This window comes from Jaculus jaculus, chromosome 2 (assembly GCF_020740685.1).
Source record: "Jaculus jaculus isolate mJacJac1 chromosome 2, mJacJac1.mat.Y.cur, whole genome shotgun sequence".
In the NCBI taxonomy this organism is placed as follows: domain Eukaryota; kingdom Metazoa; phylum Chordata; class Mammalia; order Rodentia; family Dipodidae; genus Jaculus; species Jaculus jaculus.
The window spans coordinates 43,520,680-43,547,398 of NC_059103.1; the positions used below are offsets into that span (position 1 = coordinate 43,520,680).

Consider the following 26,719-nt stretch of genomic DNA (forward strand, 5'->3'; position numbering starts at 1 on the left):
TTTGCAGGCAAATGCCTTAACCACTAAGCCATCTCTCCAGCCCTAAAAAAATATTTTTTATTTATTTGCAAGCAGAGGAGGATGATGGAGCGCCCAGTGCCTCTTGTTACTGCAAAGTTCAAGGTCACTTTCTGTGCATCTGAACTTGAGTCCTGGGAAATTGAACCTGGGTCATCAGACTTTGTAAGCAAGCACCTTGAACTGCTGAGCTATCTGTCCAGTCCCCTCATCCCCCTTTTTGCAGGTAAAGTTTCGCTGTAGCCCAGGTTGACCTGGAGTTCACTATGTAATCTCAGGTTGGCTCCTCCACTCTCTTTTCTTTTTCTTATTTTACTTATTGGGGGGGGGGGTCCTGTCAATGGGTGCGCCAGGGCCTTCAGCCCCTGCAAATGTACTCCAGACACGTGTGCCCCCTTGTGCATATGTGCAACATTGCGCATTTGCATCACTGTGTGCCTGGCTTATGTAGGCTTCACAGGCCTTAACAGCTTACCTTAACAGCTAAACCATCTCTCTAGCCCTCCTCCCTTTATTTTATTTTATTATTTGGTTTTTCAAGGTAAGGCCTCATTCTAGCCCAGGCTGACCTGGAATTCACTATGTATTCTCAGAGTGGCTTCGAACTCACAGGATCCTCTTACCTCTGCTTCCCAAGTGCTGGGATTAAAGGAGTGTGCCACCACACATTTCTCTGCTCAACTTTTTTTTTTTATTGATAACTTCTGTAAACATAGACAATATATGATCATAATCTTCTCCCACTATCTTCTCTTTTCTCCCTCCTAGCCCCCCTTACTAATCCTTTACATCTCATCTCTCTCTCTCTCTTTTTAATACCTTGTTGTTACTGTTTTTTCCCTCTATTATTTAGTTCTTGTGGTAGGTTGTATTAGCCACTCTCACTCAGGTCATGAATATCAAGGTCCCTTTGTGTCTGGAAGACAGTATTATTACAAAGCACTCATCCTTTTTTTTTTCCAAATATTTTTATTTATTTGCAAACAGAGATACATAGAAGAGAGAGAGAATGGGTGAGCCAGGGCCTCCAACTACTGCAAACAAACTCCAGATGCATGTGCTACTTTTTGCTTCTGTCTTTACTTGGGTTCTGGGAAATTGCACCTGGGTTGTTAGGCTTTGTAGGCAAGCACTTTTAACTGTTGAGCCATCACTCCAACTCCCACTCCTCTTCTTCTTTTATTTGGTTTTTCGAGGTAGGGTCTCTCTAGCCCAGGCTGACTTGGAATTTACTATGGAGTCACAGGGTGGCCTCAAACTCACTGCAGTCCTCCTACCTCTGCCTCCTGAGTGCTGGGATTAAAGGCATGTGCCACCACGCCCAGCCCACTCCTCTTCTTTTAAAAGCTGGTGTGGTGGCGCACAGTTTTAATCCTAGCACTCAGGAGGCAGAGGTAGGAGGATTGCTTTGAGTTTGAGGTCACTCCATAGTGAATTCCAGGTCAGCCTGGAATTGAGTTAGACCTTATTTTGAAAAACTTAAAAAAAAAAAATAGTAACAACAACAAAAACTCTGACCCAAGCCAAACAGGTTCTTACATTCTTTCCATGACCTCTTCTTCAATGAATGTTCCCTGGGCTTTGGAGGGTATGATGGAGATGTAGAGACTTTTTGAACTCCCTGCCAGTGGCTAACCTAATTTTCTCAAATATACCCATTAACATGATTTTTAAGTATTTTAAAATATTTGTTTTTCCTGTTTTGGAAATTTACATATAGGACTGTATAGTGTATAAGTTCTCCTTTTTTGGTACATATATCTCCTATCTGCTTGTTTTGCATGCACTGTTTCAACCTACTGTGGATTAAAAGTACTTGGAAGACTGGAGAGATGGCTTAGCGGTTAAGCGCTTGCCTGTGAAGCCTAAGGACCCCGGTTCGAGGCTCGATTCTCCAGGACCCACGTTAGCCAGATGCGCAAGGGGGCACACGCGTCTGGAGTGCGTTTGCAGTGGCTGGAAGCCCTGGCGCACCCATTCTCTCTCTCTCTATCTGCCTCTTTCTCTCTCTGTCACTCTCAAATAAGTAAGTAAAAATTATAAAAACAAAACTAAACTAAAAGTACTTGTAAAAAATATTGCAACTGTACTGAACAATTTTTTTTGTAGTTTCCTAAACTCTGTGTATGTAGCATTTGCATTGTATTTTGTATGATAAGTAATCTAGAGATAAATTATACTTGAGGAATTTGTAGGTTACATGGAAGTCTTGTTTGCAAGACATATCCATATCATTTATATACAGAGGTTCCTTGGCCTTCTATGAATCTTTCTTTTATTTTTTAAAGATTTGTTTTTATTTATTAGAGACAGAGAGTGAGTGAGAATGGGTACACCAGGGCCTCTAGCCACTGCAAATGAACTCCAGACTCATTTCCCACCATGTGCATCTGGCTTACATGGAGAATGGAACCTGGTTCCTTAGGCTTCACAGGCATGTGCCTTAACTGCTAAGTCATCTCTCCAGCCTTTTTTTTTTTCTTTTGTTTTTTTGTTTTTTCGAGGTAGGGCCTCACACTAGTCCAGGCTGACCTGGAATTCACTATGTAGTCTCAGGGTGACCTTGAACTCCCGGCAATCCTCGTACCTCTGCCTCCTGAGAGCTGGAATTAAAGGCGTGCGCCACCACACCCGGCACCAGCCCTATTTTTTATTTTTATTTAACATATAATTTTATTGATAACTATCCTTACAGACTATAAACCCTAATAATTCCTTCCCCTTTCCCCACTTTACCCTACACAACTCCACTCTCCATCAAATTCCCTCCTTCTCTCCATTAGTCTTGTCTTGTCTTGTCTTTTCTTTTCTTTTCTTTTCTTTTCTTTTCTTTTCTTTTCTTTTCTTTTCTTTTCTTTTCTTTTCTGTCCTGTCCTGTCCTGTCCTGTCCTGTCCTGTCCTGTCCTGTCCTGTCCTGTCTCCCCTTTCTTTTTGAGGCAGGGTTTCACTCTAGCCCAGGCTGACCTGGAATTCACTAGTCGTCTTAGGGTGGCCTGGAACTCATGGCGATCTTCTTACCTTTGCCTCCTCTCACATGTGGTATTAGTGTAATAGTGGGTGTGCCACACCCAGTCGTTAGTCTTTCTTTTATTTTTATGTCATCATCTTTTTCTCCTATTACGAGGGTCTTGTAAAGGTATTGCTAGGCACTATGAGATCATGGATATCAAGTCTGGACAGTGGCATTGTAAGGAGTGGTACCCTTCCTTTGGTTCTTACATTTCTTTCTGCCACCTCTTCCACAGTGGACCCTGAGGCTTGGAGGGTGTCAAACTCCTCTGGCACTTTTTCTCAGCACTATGTTTGTTGCCTTTTGGGTTATCCCAGTGGTCACCACTATGTGCAAAGAGAAGCTTCTCTAACCAAAAGTGAGTAACATTAATATATGAATATGACCATTAAGTATAGTGCTTACTGGGCATTTTGGTGAGCATAATATATGCATTAAACCAGACAGGGGCAGGCTTTATACCCTAAGGATCATGACCTCCCCTGCCATAGGCTTTTGATTAGGTTTTCAGTACCAGGCATGTATTCCTTTCCATAGCGGTAGACTTCAGTCTAGTTAGAATGTAGTTGGTTTTCCCTAGAGCAGACATGTCACTATTACACGTGTTCAGTCATTTGGCCTGGCTGGCCAAACTTGAGGCTTCCAGAGTCCACTGTTTCACTGCTGATGACTTTTGTCTTCTTTTTTTAAAATTTTTTATTTATTTATTTGAGAGCAACAGACACAGAGAGAAAGACAGATAGAGGGGGAGAGAGAGAATGGGCGCGCCAGGGCTTCCAGCCTCTGCAAATGAACTCCAGACGCGTGCGCCCCCTTGTGCATCTGGCTAACGTGGGACCTGGGGAACCGAGCCTCGAACCGGGGTCCTTAGGCTTCACAGGCAAGCGCTTAACCGCTAAGCCATCTCTCTAGCCCGACTTTTGTCTTCTATAGGGCTGCATGCAATGCAGCTTTTTCCAGCTTTCAGTTGGCTGGGCTACGAGAAGGAGGTTTTCTGTTCAGCACCAGTTTGATTTTTCAATGACCTAGCCACCCAGGCAAGTCTTCAGCAATAGTCTTTACCACCTGTTTCTCATGGGAAACTAAGGGCCTTGGCAATAGCCTGTAATGTTCTGGAGACAGTGGGGACCTCCCTGGCACTGAAAATTTTCTAGTAACAGTCTGTCTATGGCTTCCTGATATGCCATTATCCAAAAAAGTAGGTTTTCTTTTTTTTTCTTTTTTTTTTTTTATAAAAGTAGGTTTTCATATGTCTCATTCAGAATATCTTGAATTTTGATTCACTCTCCCCTCCCACCCTTCTTTTACTCAGTCTCTTGCTCTGACCTCACTTAGGCCTTTCCCCTCCTTGTAATCTGTTCTACTTACATATATACAATCCCCTTAAGTCCTTCCCTTTCCTTTCTTCCTTATAGCCTTTTTCTAGCTTACTAGCCTCTGCTACTGATTTTAGTTCCAGCTCACAGAAGTCTACACATTTGTATCTAGAATCCACATATGAGAGAAAACAGGCGATGTTTGGCTTTCTGGGCCTGGCTTACCTCACTTAGTATAACCCTTTCCAGATCCATCCATTTCCCTGCAAATTTCATTTTTGTTTACTGCTGAATAGAACTCCATTGTGTAAATCATTATTAGCATCATTATTAGCCATTCATCTGTTGAGGGAAAATCTAGGCTGGTTCCATTTCTTAGCTACTGTGAATAGAACAGCCATAAACATTGCATTAAATGTGTAGATTGCTTTTGGTAAGATTGACATTTCCGTGATATTGATTCCTGCCGTCCAAGAATGTGGGATGTCTTTCTATTTCCTAGTGTCTTCTGCAATTTCTCACTTGAGTGTTTTTAAACTTCTCATCATAGAGATCCTTCACTTCCTTGGTTAGATTTATTCCAAGGTACTTTATTTATTTATTTTTTGATACAATTATGAATGGGAAAGATTCCCTGATTTCATCCTCTGTATGTTTGTTGTTAGTATATAGGAAAGCTACTTACTTTTGTGTGTTTATTTTGTATCCTGCTATGTTGCTAAATAATGTTTACCAGCTTGTTTGCTGGTAGAGTCTTTAGGGTCCTTTATGTATAGAATCATTATCTGTGAATGATAATAATTTCATCTCTTCCTTTCCAATTTGTATCCCTTTTATGTATGTCTCGTCCCTTGTTGCTATAGCTAAGACTCCCAGTACCATATTAAATAAAAGTGGGGACAGTGGACACCCTTGTTTTGTCCCTGAATTTAATGGAAAAGCTTCAAGTTTTTCTCCATTTAGTATTATGTTGGCTGTAGGCTTGTCATAAATAGCTTTTATTATGTTGAGATATGTTCCTTCTACTTTCAGTTTCTGTAGGACTTTAAAAAAAATATTATTTATTTATTTATTTATTTGAGAGAGAGAAAGAGGCAGATAGAGGATCGGCACACCAGGCCAGGTTTCTGATTGTGTTCTTCGGAGGTTTATGGTTCAGAGGGTTGGGGAATGGGAGAGTGCAGGAAGCCTGTAGTTGTACTGGAACTGCTCTGCTGGTCCCACCTGTATCCCTTTCAGCAGCTCCTTAGCTGATCTCCATTGTCTCCCCTTCTAGTTTGGTGAGGTTGGAAATCTTGTTTGGTCTTGAGTGCTGCAGCTGGGCACTGTGCCGGCTGGGCAAGGAGAGCTGCGTGGATTGGGGGCTGTACGTAGTGCCCTTGTGGGATTCTGGTTGTTTTCCTCCTTTCTGGTAGATCTTGTTCTCTCCTGCTTCTCCACCTTGGTGGATAAAAACCTATACACTTTGCTGTGGTGTTAACGTAAATTCCTCCCTAGGTTGGTTTGATGTGACTCCTGTTTAGTCATCTTACACGGATGTCCCAAGGTTCCCCCTGCTGTGAATCTTAAACAAATCTACTATAAGTTGAAAATACCATGTCAAAATGTATTTAATCTTTGACTTTCCGACCATCCTAACTCAGCAACACAGTGCTCACTGCTCCTTGTCATTATTGAGTCAGTGACAAGAAGCTCACTGCCCATCATTGTGTACCCTACCTCATAGGAACTTTCCTCAGCTCAGCAAAAATTCAGTGAACTTTCTACTGAATGCTTCTCTATTTCAGTCCATAGGAAGTCAAAAACGTTTTGAAATGAGCCATGGTACTTGAGGACTATATGTAGTTGGAACTTGCTCATTTCCTTTCACTAGCAATATAAAGAGTTCCAGTTACTCCACATCCTTTCTCATACTTTTTTTTTTTTTAATTTGACAGTGAGAGAGAGAGAGATAATATGAATGAATGAATGAGAATGAGCGCACCAGGGCCTCCAGCCATTGCAAATGAACTCCAGACATGTGCGTCCCCTTGTGCATTTGGCTAATGAGGGTCCTGAGGAATTGAACCTGGGTCTTTTGGCTTTGCAGGCAAATGCCTTAACACTAAGCCATCCCTCTGGCCTGCACATATTTTTAATGTTAGACATTCTGATCTGTGTAGTGTTTTTATTTATTTTTGTTTTGGTTTTTTGAGGTAGGGTCTCACTCTAGCTCAGGCTGACCTGGAATTCACTATGGAGTCTCAGGGTGGCCTTGAACTCATGGTGATCCTCCTACCTCTGCCTCCCGAGTGCTGGGATTAAAGGCGTGCACCACCACGCCAGATTGTGTAGTGTTTTTAAATTGCATTCCCCTCATGAGTAATGATGTCAAGTCCCTATTAATATATGTATTGGCCACTTGGGTATCTTTTGTAAAGTGACTTGCCAAGTTTTGCTTATTTTTATTTTGGGCCATCTGTCTTTCATAATTGACTTGGAGAAGTTTGTTATATATTCTGGATAACATCTTATTCATGCTGGTTATATTTTGCAAGTGTCCTGTTTCTTCAGTCCTATGGCCTTATTTTAAGTTCTGCTTGATTTCTCAGTTTCCCATTTCTGTGGTAGTTTGAATGTAACATAAAGTATATGTGATTAGGCCTCATACTCCTTTTTGGAAAGTGGAGCCTTCTTAGAGAAGGTGTGTCAATGGGAGCAGACCAGACCTTAAGGTTTATTATAAAGCCTACGTACAAGTCCACTACTTTATCTTCTTCCCACCCTGAAATGTAACAAGATATGAACCAGCATCCTGCTCTGCCATGCTTTCTCCAGAATGATGAAACTTCCTCTCCAGAGTGCAAGCCAAAACCCAAAAAAGCCCTTTCCTTCCATAAACTGCTTTTGCTTGGGTGTTTTATTCCAGCAATGAGAATTGTGTCATCAGCAAATATTTCCAGAGAAAAGAGGGATTACAAGAACTGTCAATTGGGCTGAAGAGATGGCTTAGCGGTTAAGCGCTTGCCTGTGAAGCCAAAGGACCTCGGTTCGATTCCTCAGGACCCATGTAAGCCAGATGCACAAGGTGGTGCATGCATCTGGAGTTCATTTGCAGTGATGGAGGCCCTGGAGCACCTATTCTCTCTCTCTGCCTCTTTCCTTCTCTCAAATAAATAAAAATGTTAACAAAACAAAAAATCCCATCAATTTTGCTGGGAGTGGTGGCACATGCCTTTAATCCCAGCACTTGGGAAGGCGGAGGTAGGAGGATCATGTGAGTTCAAGGCCACCCTGAGACTACATAGTGTATTGTAGGTCAGCCTGGGCTAGAGTGAGACCCTGCCTTGCAAATAAATAAAATAAAAGGGAAAAACTTGAACTTTCTAGACCTCATTTATTTCTGGAGTTCTAGTGTCAGGTCACATCATGCCTTCAAATAGATGTTGTATTTTATTTATTTATTTATGTTTGTTTGTTTTTCGAGATAGAGTCTCACTCTGGCCCAGGCTTATTTATTTATTTGCTTTTTCCAGGTAGAGTCTCACTCTAGCCCAGGCTGACTTGGATTTCACTCTGTAGTCTCAGGATGGCCTTGAACTCTCAGTGATCCTCCTACCTCTGCATCCTCAGTGCTGGGATTAAAGGCATGCACCACCATGCCGTGCTTGGCTTATTGTTATTTATTATTATTATTATTTAATATTTATTTGAGAGAGAAAGAGGCAGCTAGAGAGAGCAGGCCTCTAGCCACTGCATACAAACTCAGACACATGTGCTACCTTGTGCACCTGGTTTACCTGGGTTCTAGGCAATTGAACCTGGGTCCTTAGGCTTTGCAGGCAAGTATCTTAAGCAAACTTTCCAGCCCCTCCCTCCCTTTTGGAATCAGTGTCTTAACTCGGGTCAAGCTGAACTGGAACTCTGTAGCTCAGGCTGGCATTGAGTTCATAGTGATCCTCCTGCTTTGACTTCCTGAGTGTTGGAGTTACAGGTATGGGCCACCACACATGACTGGGTGCAAGTTTAGATGGTAATGGAAATGTTGGGGAGTGGGATTACTGGGTCATGCTGTAAGTGCTTTTATTTTATTTTTTATTTTATGTGTGTGTTTGTGTTAGGAATGTACAGGTATGTGTGCAGATGCATATGTTCTGGTGCCACACCTATTCAATAGTTCAGTTCTGGAAGGGAGGATTGGTCCTCAAGCAGTCTGATCTATCATTGAGGGACACAGACTTATGATGCTCTCTGGTCTTGTAGTTCTTTCTTGGTACTTTTGGTTTTGAGAGATGGTCCCATTCTGTAGTTAGGATTTCCTCAAAGTTGCCATGGTCATCTTGCTTGGGTCTCCTAAATGGTCGAATTATGAGAGTCCATGAGTCTTCAGAATGTCTGAGTTTTTACTTTTCCATACAGTTTTAGCATCGACCTTCCCTCCCTGCTGGAATTTTGGAAGGAAGTGCATTGAATTCAAATTGTAAATTAGTTTTGAATAAAACTACATTTTAAGACGGGTGTGGTGGTACACACCTGAGGCAGAGGTAGGAGGATCATCAGGAGTTCGAGGCCACCCTGAGACTGCAGAGTGAATTCCAGGTCACCCTGGGCCAGAGTGAGACCCTGCCTGGAAAAACCAAAATAACCTTTTTGTTTCCCTAGGTAAGGTTTCACTCTAACCCAGGCAGACCTGGAACTCATTATTCTGAAGCCCCCAGGCTGGCATTATACTCATGTTGATTCTCCTATCTCAGCCTTCTGAGTGGTGAGATTATAAATGAGAGATGAGAGGTACCATTCCAGGCTTTGTTTAGGTTTTAGGGTCTCACTCTAGCCCAGGTTGACTTGGAATTCACTCTGCAGTGTCAGGGTGGCCTTGAACTGATCATCCTACCTCTGCCTCCCAGGTGCTGGGATTAAAGGTGTGTGTCACCATTGCTGGCTTTTTTTTTCTGGTCCCCAGTTTTGTTTTGTTTTTTTTTAACAGTATCATTCAATAAAGTTTTATAACTTTCAATTTAACTTCTGCAAATATTTTGCTTGGCTTGGTTCTAGGAGCCTTATTTTTATAGCAAATCATAAATGTTTTTACAAAATATTTGCTTATTTATTTATTTAAGAGAGAGGAAGGGGCAGATAGAATGGGAATGTGTGCCAGGGCCTCTAGCCACTTTAAAGGAACTCCAGATGCATGTGCCACCTTATGCATCTGGCTTGTAGGTACTGGAATCAAACATGGGTCCTTATGCTTCACAGGCAAGTGCTTTAACTGCTAAGCCATCTTTCCAGCCCAATGTCTGTTTAAAAATGTTTTCTTCGGGGTGTGGTAGGACACACTTTTTAAAAAAAATTTTTAAATTTTTATTAACATTTTCCATGATTATAAAAAAAAATCCCATGGTAATTCCCTCCCTCCCCACCCCCACACTTGGACACACTTTTAATCCCAGCAGAGGTAGGAGGATTGCTGTGAGTTTGAAGCCAGCCTGGAACTATACAGTGAGTTCCAGGTCAGCCTGGGCTAGAGCAAGATCGTACCTCAGAAAACAAAAACAAAAACACCATAGTTTTCTATCTGTTCCTTTCCTCCATTTAAAAGAAAAATTGTTTTTCAACAGAGTGGGAAAGCGAGTGAGGGAGGGAGAGAATGGGTACCTAGGGCTTTTTGCCATTGCAAATGAGCTGCAAATGCATGGTGCCACTTTGTGCATCTGCCTTTACATGGGTACTGGGTATTTAAACATAGGGCTGTCAAGCTTTGCAAGCAAGCACCTTAATTGTTGAGCCATCTCTCCAGCTCCCATTTTCTTTTAAACTTTTTCTTTCACATTCTTGAATTTATGGTATTAAGTTGCTAATCTCTTACTTTGAGTACCTACAGATAATATTTCCTATATATTTTTCCTCTTTGAATGTTGCAAGATGTGCATTTTTTGTGGTGTTGAGAATTGAACCAATGGTCTCAGGCCTGCAAGATTCATACCCACCCCTTTACCTTTTATTTACTCTTTCTTTTGTTGTTGTTTTTTGAGGTAGGGTCCCACTGTAGCCCAGGCTGACCTGGAATTCACTATGTAATCTCAGGGTGACCTTGATCACACAGCAGTCCTCCCACCTTTGTCTCCCAAGTGCTGGGATTAAAAGTATCAAAGGTATGTGTCACCCAGCCAAAATTTTACTTTTATTTATTTATTTTTGTTCATTTTTATTTATTTATTTGAGAGTGACAGAGAGAGAGAGAGAGAGAGAGAGAGAGAGAGAGAGAGAGAGAGAGAGAGAGAGAGAGCGCGCGCGCGCGCCAGGGCCTCCAGCCACTGCAAACGAACTCCAGATGCGTGCGCCCCCTTGTTCATCTGGCTAACGTGGATCCTGGGGAATCGAGCCTCGAACCGGGGTCCTCAGGCTTCACAGGCAAGCGCTTAACCGCTAAGCCATCTCTCCAGCCCCCGAAATTTTACTTTTAATGAAGACAATTGTCAATTCACTTGATCTTGGAAGAAATAGTACTGAGACTTTTTTTTGGAGACAGTGTGTCAGGTGCCTAGGCTGGCCTCTAACTTGCTGTGTAGCTCAGGATGAACTTGAGGTCCTCCTGTCTCCACCTTCCAAGTGCCAGAATCACTTAAAGGTGTGCATCACCTTGCTTGAATGGGACATAGGGACTTTTGACTGCTAGGTAAGTACTCCCAACTGAACTACATACCCACCCCAGTGTATGTTTTATCCAGTATACTGCATTTGGAACATCTTGTAGTACCCCAGTACCTCATCACAATTCACATAAACACAACATACATACCATTTTTAAAAATCATTTCAAGGATCCCACACATATCATTTTGTGGCCACACTCAGAGGTTCCCTACCACCTGTTAACTCCCAAACTCTTCTCTCTGAGACCCACACATTGAATTTTCATTTCTGGGAGTTTTGATTTTTCTAAGTGTTAGATAAATTGAATCATGTAGTATGTAGCCCTTTTGAGTTTTGCTTTTTTCATTCAAGATGTTTCTCTGGATATTCATCTAGGCCATAATTTTGAAAATAGGTCATCTGTTTTTGTTGCCTAGTCATAGTCTCTGGTTTGTATTTACTACAATGTAACCATTTATCTGTTGATGGACATCTGATTGTAGTTTTTGGTTATTTATTAATAAAAGATTTATAATGATGTGTTCCTATTTTTTTATGAACATACATTTTTAGTTTTCTGGGACACCCAGGAATTTTAATGGCTGGGTCTTGTGGTTTGTATATGCAGTTTTTTTAAAGAACTTGCTAAACTGTTTTCCAGAGTTGCTGTACCATTTCACATCCCTACCAACAATGTATGGACTGATCCAGGTTCTCTGCATCCTTACCAGCACTTGGTGTTAACACTTTTTCATTTTAGCAATTCTGGTAGGTATCTAGTGATATTCAGTGAGGTTTTAATTTGCATTTCCCTGATGGCTAATGATGCTAATTTTAATGTGCTTGTTTGCAAACATTCTTACTAATGAAGTGTCTGTCTCTGCATGTTTTTTGTCCTTTTTCTAATTGGATTTTTTTTGTCATTTAAAGTTTAAAAAATTTAAATATATTCTGGTTAGTAGTCCATTTTGTCAGATATGTAGTTTGCATATATTTTTGCCAAGCCTGATGAATGATTACATTTTCGTTTTTTTTTTTTTTTTTTGAGGTAGTGTCTTACTCTAGTCCAGGCTGACCTGGAATTCACTATGTAGTTTCAGGGTGGCCTCGAACTCCTGGCAAAATTCCTACTTCTGCCTTACCAGTGCTGGGATTAAAGGTATGTGTCACCACACCTGCCTTTTTTTTTTTTAATTTTTTTTTTAAATTTATTTATTTATTTGAGAGCGACAGACACAGAGAGAAAGACAGATAGAGGGAGAGAGAGAGGATGGGCAAGCCAGGGCTTCCAGCCTCTGCAAACGAACTCCAGACGCGTGCGCCCCCTTGTGCATCTGGCTAACGTGGGACCTGGGGAACCGAGCCTTGAACCGGGGTCCTTAGGCTTCACAGGCAAGCACTTAACCGCTAAGCCATCTCTCCAGCCCTTTTTTTTAATTTTTAAAGAGAGAAAGAGATTGAGAATTGGCGCACCAGTGTCTCAGCCACTGCAATCAAACCCCAGACGTTTGTGCCACCTAGTGGGCATATGCGATCTTGTGCTTGCCTCACCTTTCTGCCTCTGACTAATGTGGGATCTGGAGGGTAAAACATGGGTCCTTAGGCTTTACAGGCAAGCGCCTTAACAAGGCCATCTCTCCCGCCCATTTTTTTGGGGGGGGGGTTGAGTTAGGATCTTGCTCTAGTCCAAGCTGACCTTGAATTCACTATGTAGTTTCAGGGTGGCCTCGAACTCACTGACATCCTCCTACTTAGGCCTCCTGAGTGCTAAGGTGTGTGCCACCACACTTGGCCCTTTGTTTTAGAGTGGTCTTTTCCAAAAAACAAACAAACAAACAAACATGAAACCCCACAATGTTGTAATTTGATGTAGTACAGTGTGTCATTTTTTAGAAAATGAGTCTTGCTATTTTTTTTTTTTTGGTATTGTTTTCTTGGTAGGGTCTCTCTGCAGTACAGACTGACCTCTGGAATTCACTATGTAGTCTCAGGCTGGCCTCAAACTCATGGTGATCCTCCTACCTCTGCCTACTGAGTGCTGGGAATAAAGGTATGCACCATCAGGCCCAGCCAGCCTTGCAGTTTTAAAGTTTCATTTATTTATTTTTTCTCAGGCAGGATTTCATTCTAGGATAGGCTGATCTGGGGCTCACTCTGTCAGCCTAGTAGGGACTTAGAGGCATGAGCCACCGTAACCCACTGAGTCTTGCTTTTTAGTGTCACTTCTGAGAACTCTTTCTCTGGAATATTTTTCCCTATCTTTAAAGGAAAAGTCTGCTTTTAATTTTACATTTCTCTGATCCATTTGAAGTTAGTTTTTGTACAAGGTGTCAAACTTAGGTTGGAAATTTTTTTTTGTAATGTATGAATGGCCACTTATTTCAGCACCAGTTATTGAAAAGCTGTCCTTTAAAAATATTTTTATTCATTTATTTGTATACACACACACACACACACACACACACACACACACACACACACACGGTGTGTGTGAGAGAGAAAATATGAATGAGCATGGGCATGCCAGGGGCTTTTGCCACGGCAAGCAAACTCTACATACATGTACCACTTTGTGCATCTGGCTTTACATGGGTCCTGGTGAATTGAACATTTGGCCAGCAGGCTTTGCAAGCAAGTGCCTTTAACCACTGAGCAATTTCCCCAGGCCCCAAAGCTATCTTTATACTTTTGTCAAATTTTGTGCATATTTGTATAGGTCTGTTGTGTTCATTGAACTACATATCTGTTCTTCCACTAACATAACACAATCTTTTTTCCCCCTTTATTATTATTTTTTTTTATTGACAACTTCCATGATTGTAAACAATATCCCATGGTAATTCCCTCCTTCCATCCCTCCCTCCACTTTCCCCTTTTAAACTCTACTCTCCATCATATCCCCTCCCCCTCTCAATCCGTCTTTTTAAAAGTTTGATTCATGATCTTTTCCTTCCATTATGATGGTCTTGCATAGGTAGTGTCAGGCACTGTGAGGTCATGGATATCCAGGCCATTTTGAACATAATACAATCTTAGATCTTGATTACTGAAGCTATGTTGTGAAATTGATTTAGACTGCTTCCTCTCTATCTGTTCTTGTTTTGATGCTGGCTATTGAACCCAGGATCTTGGCCTTGCACATGATAAGTAAACACTGCCATCGAGCTGTATCCCCAGACTTTACTTCTTTATAAAAATTACTGTAGCTCTTCTAGTTCTTTTGCCTTTCCATATAAATGTTAGAATAATTTCAGTTTGTCTACAAACTGTCCTGCTGGGATTTGGGTAGGTAATGTGTTAAACCTCTGATGCCTTAGGGAAAATTGACATTGTTACAGTGTTGTCTTACAATTCATGAAGACTCCATTCATTTATTTAGATTTTAGATTTCTTTTTCCACTGTTTTTTTAGTTTTTAACATGCAACTCCTGTACATTGTTACATTTTAACATGCATATTTTGATTTTCTTTGAGTGATTATAAATTTAGTTGTATTTTTTTTCATTTATTTCAAAGTGACAGAGGAAGAGGCAGATAGAGAGAATGGGCGTGCCAGGGCCTCCAGCCACTGCAAGCAAACTCCAGATGCCCCCTTGTGCATCTGGCTAACATGGGTCCTGGGGAATTGAGCCTCGAACCAGAGTCCTTAGGCTTCACAGGCAAGCGCTTAATTGCCGAGCCTTCTCTCCAGCCCTTAGTTGTATTTTTAACTTGTGTCTGCACATATTTATTGTTTTTTTTTTTTCTTTTTTTACAGGGATAGGGTTTCATGTTTTTCTTTTCAACTTACTCAGCCTTCTACATTCCTGTATTCTTCTACTAGATGAACTTTGATTACATTTTACTAATGGAAAATAAGAATTTTTAGTTTGAATTTATTTTATTTATATTATTGCTTTAAAAGATACTTTTTTTTTTTTTTTTTGAGGTAGGGGCTTATAGCCCCAGATTGTCCTGGAATTCAATTCACTTTGTATTCTTGGGGTGACCTTGAATTCAAGGTGATCCTCTTTTCCCTCCCAAGTGCTGGGATTAAAGGTGTGTGCTACCACACTCGGTTCAAGATTATACTCTTATCTTCTCTCCCCATCCACTGAGGGCCCTCCTTAGTGGAGTCATTAAGAATATGCATTCTTTTTTTAAAATTTTTTTTATTTGCAAGCAGAAAGAAATAGAAAAAAGGCAGAGAGAAGGGTCATGCCAGGGCCACTATCCACTGCAGATGCGTGTGTCACTTTGTACATCTGGTTTTAGGTAGGTTCTGGGGAACTGAACTGAGGTCATTAGGCTTAACTGCTATGCATCTCTCCAGCTCTGGTGCATAGGTAGTATCACATTCTGGATATTTGGGGAAAACCGTCACCTTCCCATTAAGTACAATATAAAATCTAGCCTTTTTTACTGTTTCTTTTTTTAAATATATATATCCCACCCCTGGCACTAAAAATTTTCTAGTAGCAATCTATGGCTTCTGGATGTGCCATTATTCAAGAAAGTAGATTTTCATATGTCTTATTCAGAATATCTTGCATTTTGATTGACACCCCCCCACCTTTCTTTTATACAATCTTTTCATCTGACCTCATTTAGGCCTTTCCCTTCCCTGTAATCTGTTCTTTTACTTACATACATACTATTTATCAAGTGAACTTTTCTTCCTACTCCCATTTGAAACAGTCTCATGTAGCCCAAGCTGACCTCAAACTTGTTATGTAGCTGAGACTTGACCTTGAAGTAATCTTTCTGCCTTTTACTTCTAGGTGTTACGATTGTGGGCATGTACCACAGTTGTGATTGGGTATTTACCAAATGTTTTGTGTTGATTGATTTGATTATATGGTTTGTCTTTCTTGAGCTGTTAATATACTGAACTGTGTTGTTAGCTTGGAGTGTTTGCATTTGCCTTTTTCACTCATGGCAGGTAATCTGTTTCTTTTGCTAAATTTTATTTAATATTTTATTAGGGAATTTAAATATTTATTTATTTATGTGTGTGTGAGAGAGAATGGGTGTTTCAGGGCCTTTAGCCACTGCACATGAACTCAAGATGCATGCGCTACCATGTGCATCTGGCTTATATGTGTTCTGGGAAATCGAACCTGGGTCCCTTAAGTTTCACAGGCAAGCACCTAACTGCTAAGCCATTTCTCCAGCCCATGTTAAAGACTTTAATGTCTATATTAATGAGGAATATTGGTTTCTAGTTGCAGTGTTTGTAATTTGCCTTTGTGTTAGGGAAATAGTAGATTGATAAAATGAATTTGGGTTGGGCATGGTATAGGGTGATAACAAGTTTGAATCTAGCCTGAGCTGTGTAGCAAGTTCTAAGCAAGCTTAAGCTACATAGTGAGATCCTGTTGGAAACAAATGAATATTTGGAAGAATTCTCACATCTTTTTTCTTTTTTGAAAGAAATTATACAGAATTGATGCTATCCTATGGTAGATTTTTCCAGTAAAATCAATCCAAGCCTTGGGAGTTCTTTTAGAAGTGTAAAAACTTTCTTTTCCTTCTTTTTTGTTTTGTTTTGTTTTTCATGGTAGGGTCTCACTCTGGCCCAGGCTTATCTGGAATTCACTGTGTAGTCTCAGGGTGGCCTTGAAATCATGGTGATCCTCCTACCTCTGCCTCCTGAGTGCTGCTTTTAAAGGCGTGCACCACCACACCCGACCCTTTTCTTTCAAGCAGTGTCTTCACTCTAGACCAAGCTGACCTCTGTAACACTCTGTAGTACAGGCTGTCCTGGAACCCACTGCGCTTCTACCTCAGCCTCCCAAGTGCCAGGATTAAAGATATGCGCCACCACACAGTCCATAACATTTAAAAAAATATTTAATTTTTTTATTTATTAGAGAGAGAGAGAGAATGGGCGTGCCAGGGCCTCTAGTCACTGCAAACGATCTCCAAACGCATGTGCCTCCTTGTGGCTTCCATGAGTCGTGGGGAATCGAACCAGGGTCCTTAAGCTTTGCAGACAAATGCCTTACACCTAAGCCATTTCCCCAGCCCCATAAAATATTTTGATAGGTTTGTTTAAAATTACTATCTTTTTCTACCACCCTGAACATTTATATGCTATTATTACATTTTCATCTTATCTTTTCCTAATCTCAGGAATTTGATGTTTTTTATTAAGCTGTTAACATGCTTTAAAAATATTTATTTGAGAATGAGATAGAGGGAATGTGTGTGCCTGGACCTCTAGTCACTGCAAACAGACTCCAGATACATAAGCCACCCACCTTATGCATCTGGCTTATGTGGGTGCCAGGGAATTGAACTTGGGTCCTCAGACTTCACAGGAAAGCGCCTTAGCCACTAGGCCATCTCTCCAGCCCCTAACATAGGTTTTTACTTGTACATAGTATATGTAGTATGGCGTGTGTGTTTGTGTGGTGTGTACATGTATATGTGCTGCTGCAGCAGTTTGTACACTCACCTGCTGAGATCATTGGGTGTCCCCCTCCATCACTAATGAGTGTGTTTTTTCCTTGTGAGTCTCTTAGTGATTCTGGAGCTTGCCTCTTTTTAGTATATGTGCTGCCAGAGTGAGCCACTTTTTGAGCTCCAGTGATCTTCTAGTTTGTTTTACCACGGGACTTGGGTTATAGATATGCATAGTTATGCCCAACTCTTTATGTGGGTGCTGGGCAAATTGAACTCAGGTAGCTCTAGTCCCTAATACTTTGTGCAACAAGTGTACTTTCTTAACTACTGAGCCATTGCTCCAGTGTGCAGTTAACATAATTCTTTTTTTTTTTTTGAGGTAGGGTCTCATTCTGGCCCAGGCTGTCCTGGAATTCACTACGTAGTCACAGGGTGGCCTTGAACTCATGGCGATCCTCTTACCTCTGTCTGCTGAGTGCTGGGATTAAAGGTATGTTCCACCATGCCCGGCAACATAGTTCTTATTATTCCTTTTTTTGTAATTTTTTTTTTTTTTTATGAGAGAGAGAGAGGGAGGGAGGGAGGGAGGGAGGGAGGGAGGGAGGGAGGGAGGGAGGGAGAATTGGTGTGCTGGGGCCTCTAGCCAGTGCATTTGAACTTTAGACACATGCACCATCTTTCACACACCTGCCACCTTGTGTGTGCACTTGTGTTGTTATGGGGCCCAGTGTTGTACAAGTAAGACCATTGACTCATAGAATGTGAGGTAAAGTTTTATTGGGTATTAAAAGATAGAAAAGGAACAAAAAAGGATAGTCTGGCATACCAGGTTTCCACTCCAGATTCTGAGTGAAGCCCTGAACTGTTTGGAATGTCAGTTTTTATAAAAAGAAACAGGATGAGAATTGAGCCATAAATCACAATTTACATGTGACAGTTACAGTCAAAAAAGTAAAAAAAAAAAGAACTTGTAAATATGTCTGTTGGTCAGGTACAGGAAGCGCCACCTGGGGGGTATGAGATAGGCCTGTGACCAGGAGTCCTGCTTATTTATCTTAAGGAGTTTGCTCAACAGTGCACACCCCAGGAAGTACTGTTCATTCCAGCAGAGCCTCGTGACTTATATATTTCTCTAGGCTAGGTATAAATATAGAGAAATATAACATTTTGCTTTCTTTACAGCATACCTTTTGTGTCTGGCTTACATGAGACCTGGAGAGTTGAACATGGGTTCTTAGGCAGGCAGGCGCCTTAACTTCTAAGCCACCTTTCCAGCCTTTATTATTCCTTTTTATTTTGACAATTTCATATGTGTATACACTGTATTTTGATCATATTCACCTCCTGTACCCTATCTTGTCCCCCTTACATTTCTGCTGAACCCATTCTTCCCAACTAGTACCCCATTTACCTTCACATCACTCTAGCCTAGGCTGAGTTAGCTCACTCTGTAGTCCTAGGCTGGCCTTGAACTCATGGTGATCCTCCTACCTCTGCTGGGAATGAAGGCATGTGCCAGCATGCCCAGCTCCTTCACGTCTTTTAAATTATTTGTTTGTTTTGTTTTTTTCTAGGTAGGGTTTCACTCTATCCAAGGCTAACCTGGAATTCACTACGTAGGGTATGTAGTGTTAGGGTGGCCTTGAACTCTAAAGTGATCCTCCTACGGCTGTCTCCTGAGTGCTGGGATTAAAGGGGTGCACCACCGCACTGGGCATAAATTATGTTTTTAATTAGCATAAAGGATAGTAGGCTTCCATTTAGTGGCCTGGCCACTTTCTGATAGAATCTGAGATTCAGCTCACAGGAGGAAAGACAACTGTAAACCTGGTCAAAAGCCAAAGGCTGGGGGAGGCCATAAGCCCTAGGGGTAACCTACTACTGTTGTTATGCTAACAGAGTATGTCCAGATACTCTTTAAATATTTATGATTTTAGCTGGGCAAGTCCCTCCTCCCATTCTGGAGGCAGAGAGGTAGGTGGATTGCAGAGTGGCCAGTCTGAGGCTACCTTTGTGATTTCCAGGTCAGCCTGGGTTAAAATGAGACCATGCCCCCCAAACAATAAATAAATATTTTAAAACATTTTTTAGTATTTTTATTCATTTATTTATTTATTTGACAGAGAAAGAATGGGCGTGCCAGGGCCTCCAGCCACTGCAAACCAACTCCAGATGCTTGTGCCTCCTAGTGCTTCTGGCTAACGTGGGTTCTGGGGAATCGAACCTGGGTCTTTTGGCTTTGCTGGCAAACACCTTAATTGCCAAGCCATCCCTCCAGCCCTGGTATTTGTTTCTTATTTTTTATTTTATTTGAGACAGAGATAGGGGCATGCTAGGGCCTCTAGCTGCTGCAAACAAACTGCAGATACATTTGCCATCTTGGGCAGCTGCCTTACATGGGCCCTGAATCAAGCCTGGGTCCTTTGGCTAAGCTCTCTCTCCAGCCAAGTTTTTTTTTTTTTGTTTTGTTTTGTTTTGTTTTGTTTTTTTGAGGTAAGGTCTCACTTTGGTTCAGACTGACCTGGAATTAACTATATAGTCTCCAGGTGGCCTCCAACTCACGGCTGTCCTCTTACCCGAGTGCTGGGATTATACTCATGCACCAACACACCTGGCTCAGATTTGTCATTTTTAAAACATACTTTTATTTATTTACTTGAGAGAGGGAGAGAAAGAGTGAGTATGAGAACTCCAGAGGTTTCTTGTACCTTCAAACAAACTGCAGACCCATGCATCTCTGTGTGTACTTGCCTTTACATGAATACTGGGAAATTGAACCCAGGCCATCAGGTTTCACAAACAAAGTGCCTTGAACCACTGAGCCATCTCTGGCTCCTGTCATTAAAACAAATTTGTGAGAGAGAAAGAGAGAGAATATGAATGAATGAATGAAATGAATGAATGGGAATTGACATGGGAGGGCCTCTTGCCAGTGCATACAAACTCCAGACATACGCTATTTTGTATGTCTAACTTTATGTGAATACTGGGGAATCTAACCTGGGAATATGTTTTGCAAGCAGTGGTCATCTCTCTGTTTCCACCTTTTCTTTCTTTTTTTTTTTTCTAAATTTTTTTGTTTATTTTTATTTATTTATTTGAGAGTGACAAAGAGGGAGAGGGGGGAAGGAGGGAGGGAATGGATGCGCCAGGGCCTCCAGCCACTGCAGATGAACTCCAGATGCATGTGCAATCTTGTGCATCCGCCTTACATGGGTCCTGGGCTATTGAACCTCGAACTGGGATCCTTAGGCTTCACAGGCAAGTGCTTAACTGCTAAGCCATCTCTCCAGCCACCATCTTTTCTTTTTTAAAATATTTCATTTACTTATTTATGGGGGTGGGAAGAAATAGCATGCCAGGGCCTCTAGCCACTGCAAATGAACTCCAGATACATGTGTCACCATGTGCATCTGGCTTACATGGGTTCTGGGAAATTGAACCTCTGTCCTTAGGTTTTGAAGGTAGGATCTACATATGAAAGCATGTAACATTTTTCTTGGTAAGCTTGTGTTACCTCACTAGTATATTTTCCAGTTCCATCCATTTTCCTGTATATTTAATAGTTTGTTTGTTTCTTTCTCTCCCTCCCTCCCTCCCTCCCTCCCTCCCTCCCTCCCTTCCTTCCTTCTTCCTTCCTTCGTTTTTTTGAGGTAGGGTCTCACTCTAGTTCAGGCTAACCTGGAATTCACTATGTTGTCTCAGGGTGGCCATGAACTCACAACGATCCTCCTACTTCTGCCTCCTGGGTGCTGGGATTAAAGGCATGCACCACCACGCCCTGGCCAATAGTTTCATTTTTCTTGACTGGTGAATAAGATTCCCTTGTTTATACCATGTTTCATTATCCATTCATCAGTTGGTGGAGATCTATGCTATTCTAGCTATTGGGAAGAGAGCAGCATGCACATAAAAGTATCTTTGTAGTGGGATAGAGTCCTTTGAGTTAATGCCCAAGAATTGTATAGCTGGATCATGTGGTAGGTCTATTTTTTTTTTTTTTTTTGAGGCATTCCCAATAGACTGCCTTTTAAAAAATGTGAATAAGAGAGAGAGAAAGAAAATTGGTGAGCCAGGGCCTCCAGCCACTGCAATTGAACTCCAGACTTGTGTGCCCCCTTGTGTGTGCATGTGTGACCTTGCACATCTCCATCACTGTGCGTCTGGCTCATGTGGGACCTGGAGAGTTGAACATGAGTCCTTAGGCTTCACAGGTTAGCACCTTAACTGCTAAGCAATCTCTCCAGCCTTGGTGATTAAAGGCATGTACCACCACACCTGGCTTCAGAGTAGTTTTAATTTGATTTCCTTGATAGTTAAGAATGACGTTATTTTAAAAAATATTTTATTATTTTCAAGGAAAGAGAGAAACAGAATGTGGGTGTGCCAGTGCCTCTAGCTGCTGGAAGTGAAGTCCAGAAGCATGTGTGTACCACTTTGTGCATCTGGCTTTACGTGTGTACTGGAAAATTGAATCCAGATTGTCAGTCTTTGCAACCAAGTGCCACAACTGCTGAGCCATCTCTCCAGCCTGGGATGATGATATTATTATTATTATTTTTTTTTTATTTTGTTTTGTTTATTTGAGGTAGGGTCTCACTCTAGCTAGCCTAGGCTGACCTGGAATTCACTATGTAGTCTCAAGGTAGCCTCGAACTCTCAGTGATCCTCCTACCTCTGCCTCCCAAGTGCTGGGATTAAAGACGTGCGCCACCTTGCCCAGCTTTCATAGCCCATTTTTTAATTGGGTTGTTGGATTTCTTATTATTTCAATGTTTGAGTTCTTCGTATATCCTAGATTTTAACCCTTTATCAGATTAGAGGTGGTTGCCATTAGGTGCATGGCTTTAAAAAAATACTTTAATTAATTAATTTAGGGGAGAGAGACAGACAGACAGACAGACAGACACACACACACACACACATACACACACACACACACACACACACACACACACACACACACACAGGGATGGGGAGAATGGGTGTGCCAGGGCCTCTAGCCACTACACATGAAGTTCAGACTCATGTACCACCATGTGCATCTGGCTTAGGTATGTTCTTGGGAGTTGAACCTGGGTCCTGAAGCTTCACAGCTTCACAGTTAAGAGCCTTAACTGCTAAGCCCTCTCTCCTGGCTTATGTTAATGTTTTATGCAACAAATACCTACTTGAGCTAACTCCCTTCCTAGTTTGTCATTTCCTTTGCTTATTGTCCTGCTTGTTTTTGGTGATGCTGGGAGTGAAATACAGGCCCTTGTGCCTACAAGGCAAAACATCCTTCCAGTGAGATATATGACCAACCTCATCATTTGGCTATCCTAGTACACATCCTTGCAGCATAGTCTGGTTCAGCAGAAACAGACTTTTACTACTTTTCCAGTGGGCCTGGCCTGCTTTCCTTCTGGGATATTTTGTATCTGTTGTGTCTGTGTATTGAAATGTTTTCTTCATATATCCATTGGGAGGTTTGTTACCTATTCTCACCTACTTTTTCAGTGAGGCCTCCCTCTTCACTCTACCTCTTTTATTTCTTTTCCAGGCCTTATTATTCACTTCATTCATATTATTCAAACATAGAATTTTATTTAGTGCCCCCTCCCTTTTTTGAGGTAGGGTCTCACTCTAGCTCAGGCTGACCTGGAACTCACTTTGTAGTCGCAGGGTGGCCTCGAACTCACAGCGATCCTTCTTTCTGTGCCTCCCAAGCACTGGGATTAATGGTATGTGCCAGTACACCTGGCTTGAATTTTATTTAATTCTTTATCCTAGCTTTCATCTTACTTTCCCGTTACTTAAGTAGTTATTCATTGGGAGTTTTATTGTGGGTGTAACTTAAGATAGAAAGAAATAACATGTTTTCATCTGGTAATATGTTCTGGTTCTTTTTTTTTTAAAGTATTTATTTATTTATTTATTTGAGAGCGACAGACATAGGGAGAAAGACAGATAGAGGGAGAGAGAGAGAATGGGCGCACCAGGTCTTCCAGCCACTGCAAACGAACTCCAGACGTGTGTGCCCCCTTGTGCATTTGGCTAATGTGGGACCTGGGGAACCGAGCCTCGAACCGGGGTCCTTAGGCTTCACAGGCAAGCACTTAACCGCTAAGCCATCTCTCCAGCCCATGTTCTGGTTCTTAATTTATTATGTGTACTTCCTGTGGGATTTTTTTTGTAGTGTTTGGAAATTTTTGAATATGTTTCATTGCATTTTAAATTCGTGTTAATTTTTTTCTGGAAACTGTTTTTCCTTAGACATTTTTTTCATTTTTTAAAATATTTCACTTTTATTTGAGAGAGAATGGTCACACCAAGGCCTATAGCCACTGCAAACAAACTCCAGATGCATTTACCATCTTGTGCATCTGGTTTACATGGGTACTAGGGAATCAAACCTGGATCCTTAGGCTTTATAGGCAAGTGCCTTAGCTTCTAAGCCATCTCTTCAGCCCATATTTTGTTATTTTGAGTTTGGGTGGGTCCTGTTTTATAACCCAGGCTGGTATTAAACTTTCAACCCTTCTGCTTTAGCTGCCCAAGTGGATTGCAGGTGTGAGCTACCATACATGCAGCTCAAAAATCTTTGGATGGGGTGGAGAGATGGCTTAGTGGTTAAGGCGCTTCCCTGCAAAGCCAAAAGGTTCAATTCGGCAAGCATCTTAGCTGCTAAGCCATCTTTCTATCCCCAGTAAGTTGTTTTTCTTTTAATATTTATTAGCAAGGAGAGAGAGAAAAAAAAGGGGGACTGGAGAGATAGTTTAGCGGTTAAGTGCTTGCCTGTGAAGCCTAAGGACCCCGGTTCGAGGCTCGATTCTCCAGGACCCACGTTAGCCAGATGCACAAGGGGATGCATGCGTCTGGAGTTTGTTTGCAGTGGCTGGAAGCCCTGGTGTGCCCATTCTTTCTCACTCTCCGTCTATTTCTTTCTCTGTCACACTCAAATAAATAAATAAAAATGAACAAAAAATTTACCAAAAAAAGGGGGCATGCCAGGGCCTCCTGCCACTGCAAACAAACTCCAGATACATGAACCTGTGCATCTGATTTTCCATAGGTACTGGGTAATTGAACCTGGGTGGTCAGGCTTTACCAGCAAGCACTTTTAATTTAAGTGCTGAGCCTTTTCTCCTGTTCCCTAAATATTTTTTTTATTTTTTGGTTTTTCAAGGTAGGGTCTCATTAGCTCAGGCTGACCTGGAATTCACTATGTAGTCGCAGGGTGGCCTTGAACTTACAGTGATCCTCTTACCTCTTATTTTTTATTTTTTTATTGTTTTTTCTTTTTTGTTTTTTTTCTAAATGTTTTTAATTTAATTTATTTGTTTTAAAGTGAACCCATTTAAAAATATTTTATATTTATTTATATATTTGGGAGTATTGGGGAGTTGAGCCTGGGTCCTTCAGCTTTGCCTTAACTGCTAAGCTACCTCTCCAGCCCCCTATTTACTTACTTATATTTTGAGAGAGAGACTCTTGTTAACCAGGTTGGCCTCAAACTGTGTATCTGTGGATGACTTTGAACTTCTCATCCTTCTGCCTATACCTCTGAAATGCCGGCACTATAGATGTGTGCCATCATGCCCAGTGTATGGGGTGCTAGGGATCAAATTAGGGCTTTGTCCATTTGATGCAAATATTCTACCAACTGAACTACATTCTTAACCCAACTTAAAAAAAAAACAACTTTATTGTTTTGCTTAATTATCTATAATCATTGGTCTATTTTGTAGGTCTTAAAGTTAGGATCTAATAGAGTCATAAATTTATAAAATTTTTATCAATTCTGTTTATTTATTTTTCAAGGTAGGCTCTCCCTCTAGTCCAGGCTGACCTACCTGACCCTCACTATATAGTCCCTGGAAGGTCTCATACTCACAGTGCTCTTCCTACCTCAGCCTCCTGAGTCCTCGAATTAAAGGCACCCAGCTAGTTTTTGTGGATATCTGATAGAGAGTTATCTACTAATATTCTTCCCTTTTATACTTGTTTGAGAAGTTTTATTAAGAACAAATAAAACTTTTATCAGTTGCCCTTGTAGCATGTATCTAGAATCTAGATATGGTGGTCTTTCTTGAGCCAATACTTTTGTTTACTTGTTTCCTTTTCACAAATTTCAATGAGGTTTTAAGTGTCATTTCAAGCAGTTTTCATGTTTTGAGTCCAATACAATTTTTCTGCTATGCAGACTGCCTCATGTCTGGGTGAGATCCATCCTAGATCTTTTTTGTTCTGACAAGACCTAAGTGGTCTCGGATAATGCTTTTCTTTGTTTTCTGGTGTAAAATATTCTAAGTTTATCATGCATATTTTCTACTCCAGACCTACAGTCAACTATTTCCTTCAAAGAGTCTCAATTAATTTAGACTACAACCTGTCCCCCCTACAACCCCAATTTCAAGTCAAAAACTTTTTTTTTTTTTTTAAGTTTTTCAAGGTAGTGTTTCACTTTATCCCAGGTGATCTGGAATTCACTATCGAGTCTCAGGCTGGCCTCAAACTCACAGAGATCCTACTGCTTCTGCCTCCCAGGTGCTGGGATTAAAGACATGCATCCCCATCCTCTGGAAACTATTTTGTTTTAGTTTCCATTATTTGTAGAAAAGTTTAGAAAGTAGAATCCTTGTATCTAGGTGCCCTACTTTCGCCAACAATTACAGAAACATTATTTATAAAGAGAATTTCCAGGCTGGAGAGATGGCTTAGCGGTTAAGCACTTGCCTGTGAACCCTAAGGACCTGGGTTCAAGACTGGATTCCGTAGGACCGACGTTTGCCAGATGCACAAGGGGGCGCACGTGTCTGGAGTTCGTTTGCAGTGGTTGGAGGCCCTGGTGCACCCAATCTCTGTCTCTCTCTGTCGTTCTCAAATAAATAAATTAATTAATTAAAAAAAAACCCTAAAAAAAAAAGAGAATTTCCGAAATTCCCAGTTTAAGCAGTTATCAGTTCTAAGCTTTTTCCATGTTTGTTTCAGCTACTCCCTTGTGTAGTTACCTTTTCCTTGCTGGTACAAAGCACCCAACAAAAAGCAGCTGACATAGTGTCAAGGGGAGGCTCCCTGATGGCAGGGGAAAGCATGGCATAAACAGAGGCTGAACATCACCTCTGCCATAACAGGTGGAAAGTAGCAGCAGGGGGAATAAGCTGAACCCATGTTGGCAAGCCAGGGCCTAATAAACCCTCAAGGTCCACCCCCCAGCAACACATTCCTTCAGCAAAGCTCCATTTCCCAAGTTGCCACCAGCTTGGGATGAAGCATTCATAACACATGAGTTTATTGGGGGTGGGGTCATCTGATTCAAACCTCCACATCCTTATAAATTAGTTGAGAGAAAAATCTCATATTGTGCCTGTTATAGATATTTAGTGCTGTGTGA

The 26,719-nt window shown here is 41.3% G+C and overlaps 1 protein-coding gene across 9 annotated transcripts in view; it reads left to right on the forward strand.

Moving 5' to 3' along the window:
* The window catches only part of Pias2 (protein inhibitor of activated STAT 2), a 143,622-nt gene that overhangs the window by 10,542 nt on the left and 106,361 nt on the right, over positions 1-26,719 (forward strand). Inside the window, exon 2 of one of the 9 annotated variants that reach the window (XM_045142966.1) lies at positions 11,618-11,724. The exons of the other annotated variants lie outside the window; for them this stretch is intronic. The gene's annotated coding sequence lies outside the window, so the exon portion shown is untranslated. The remainder of the gene's footprint in view (positions 1-11,617; positions 11,725-26,719) is intronic. 9 annotated transcript variants of the gene reach the window in all.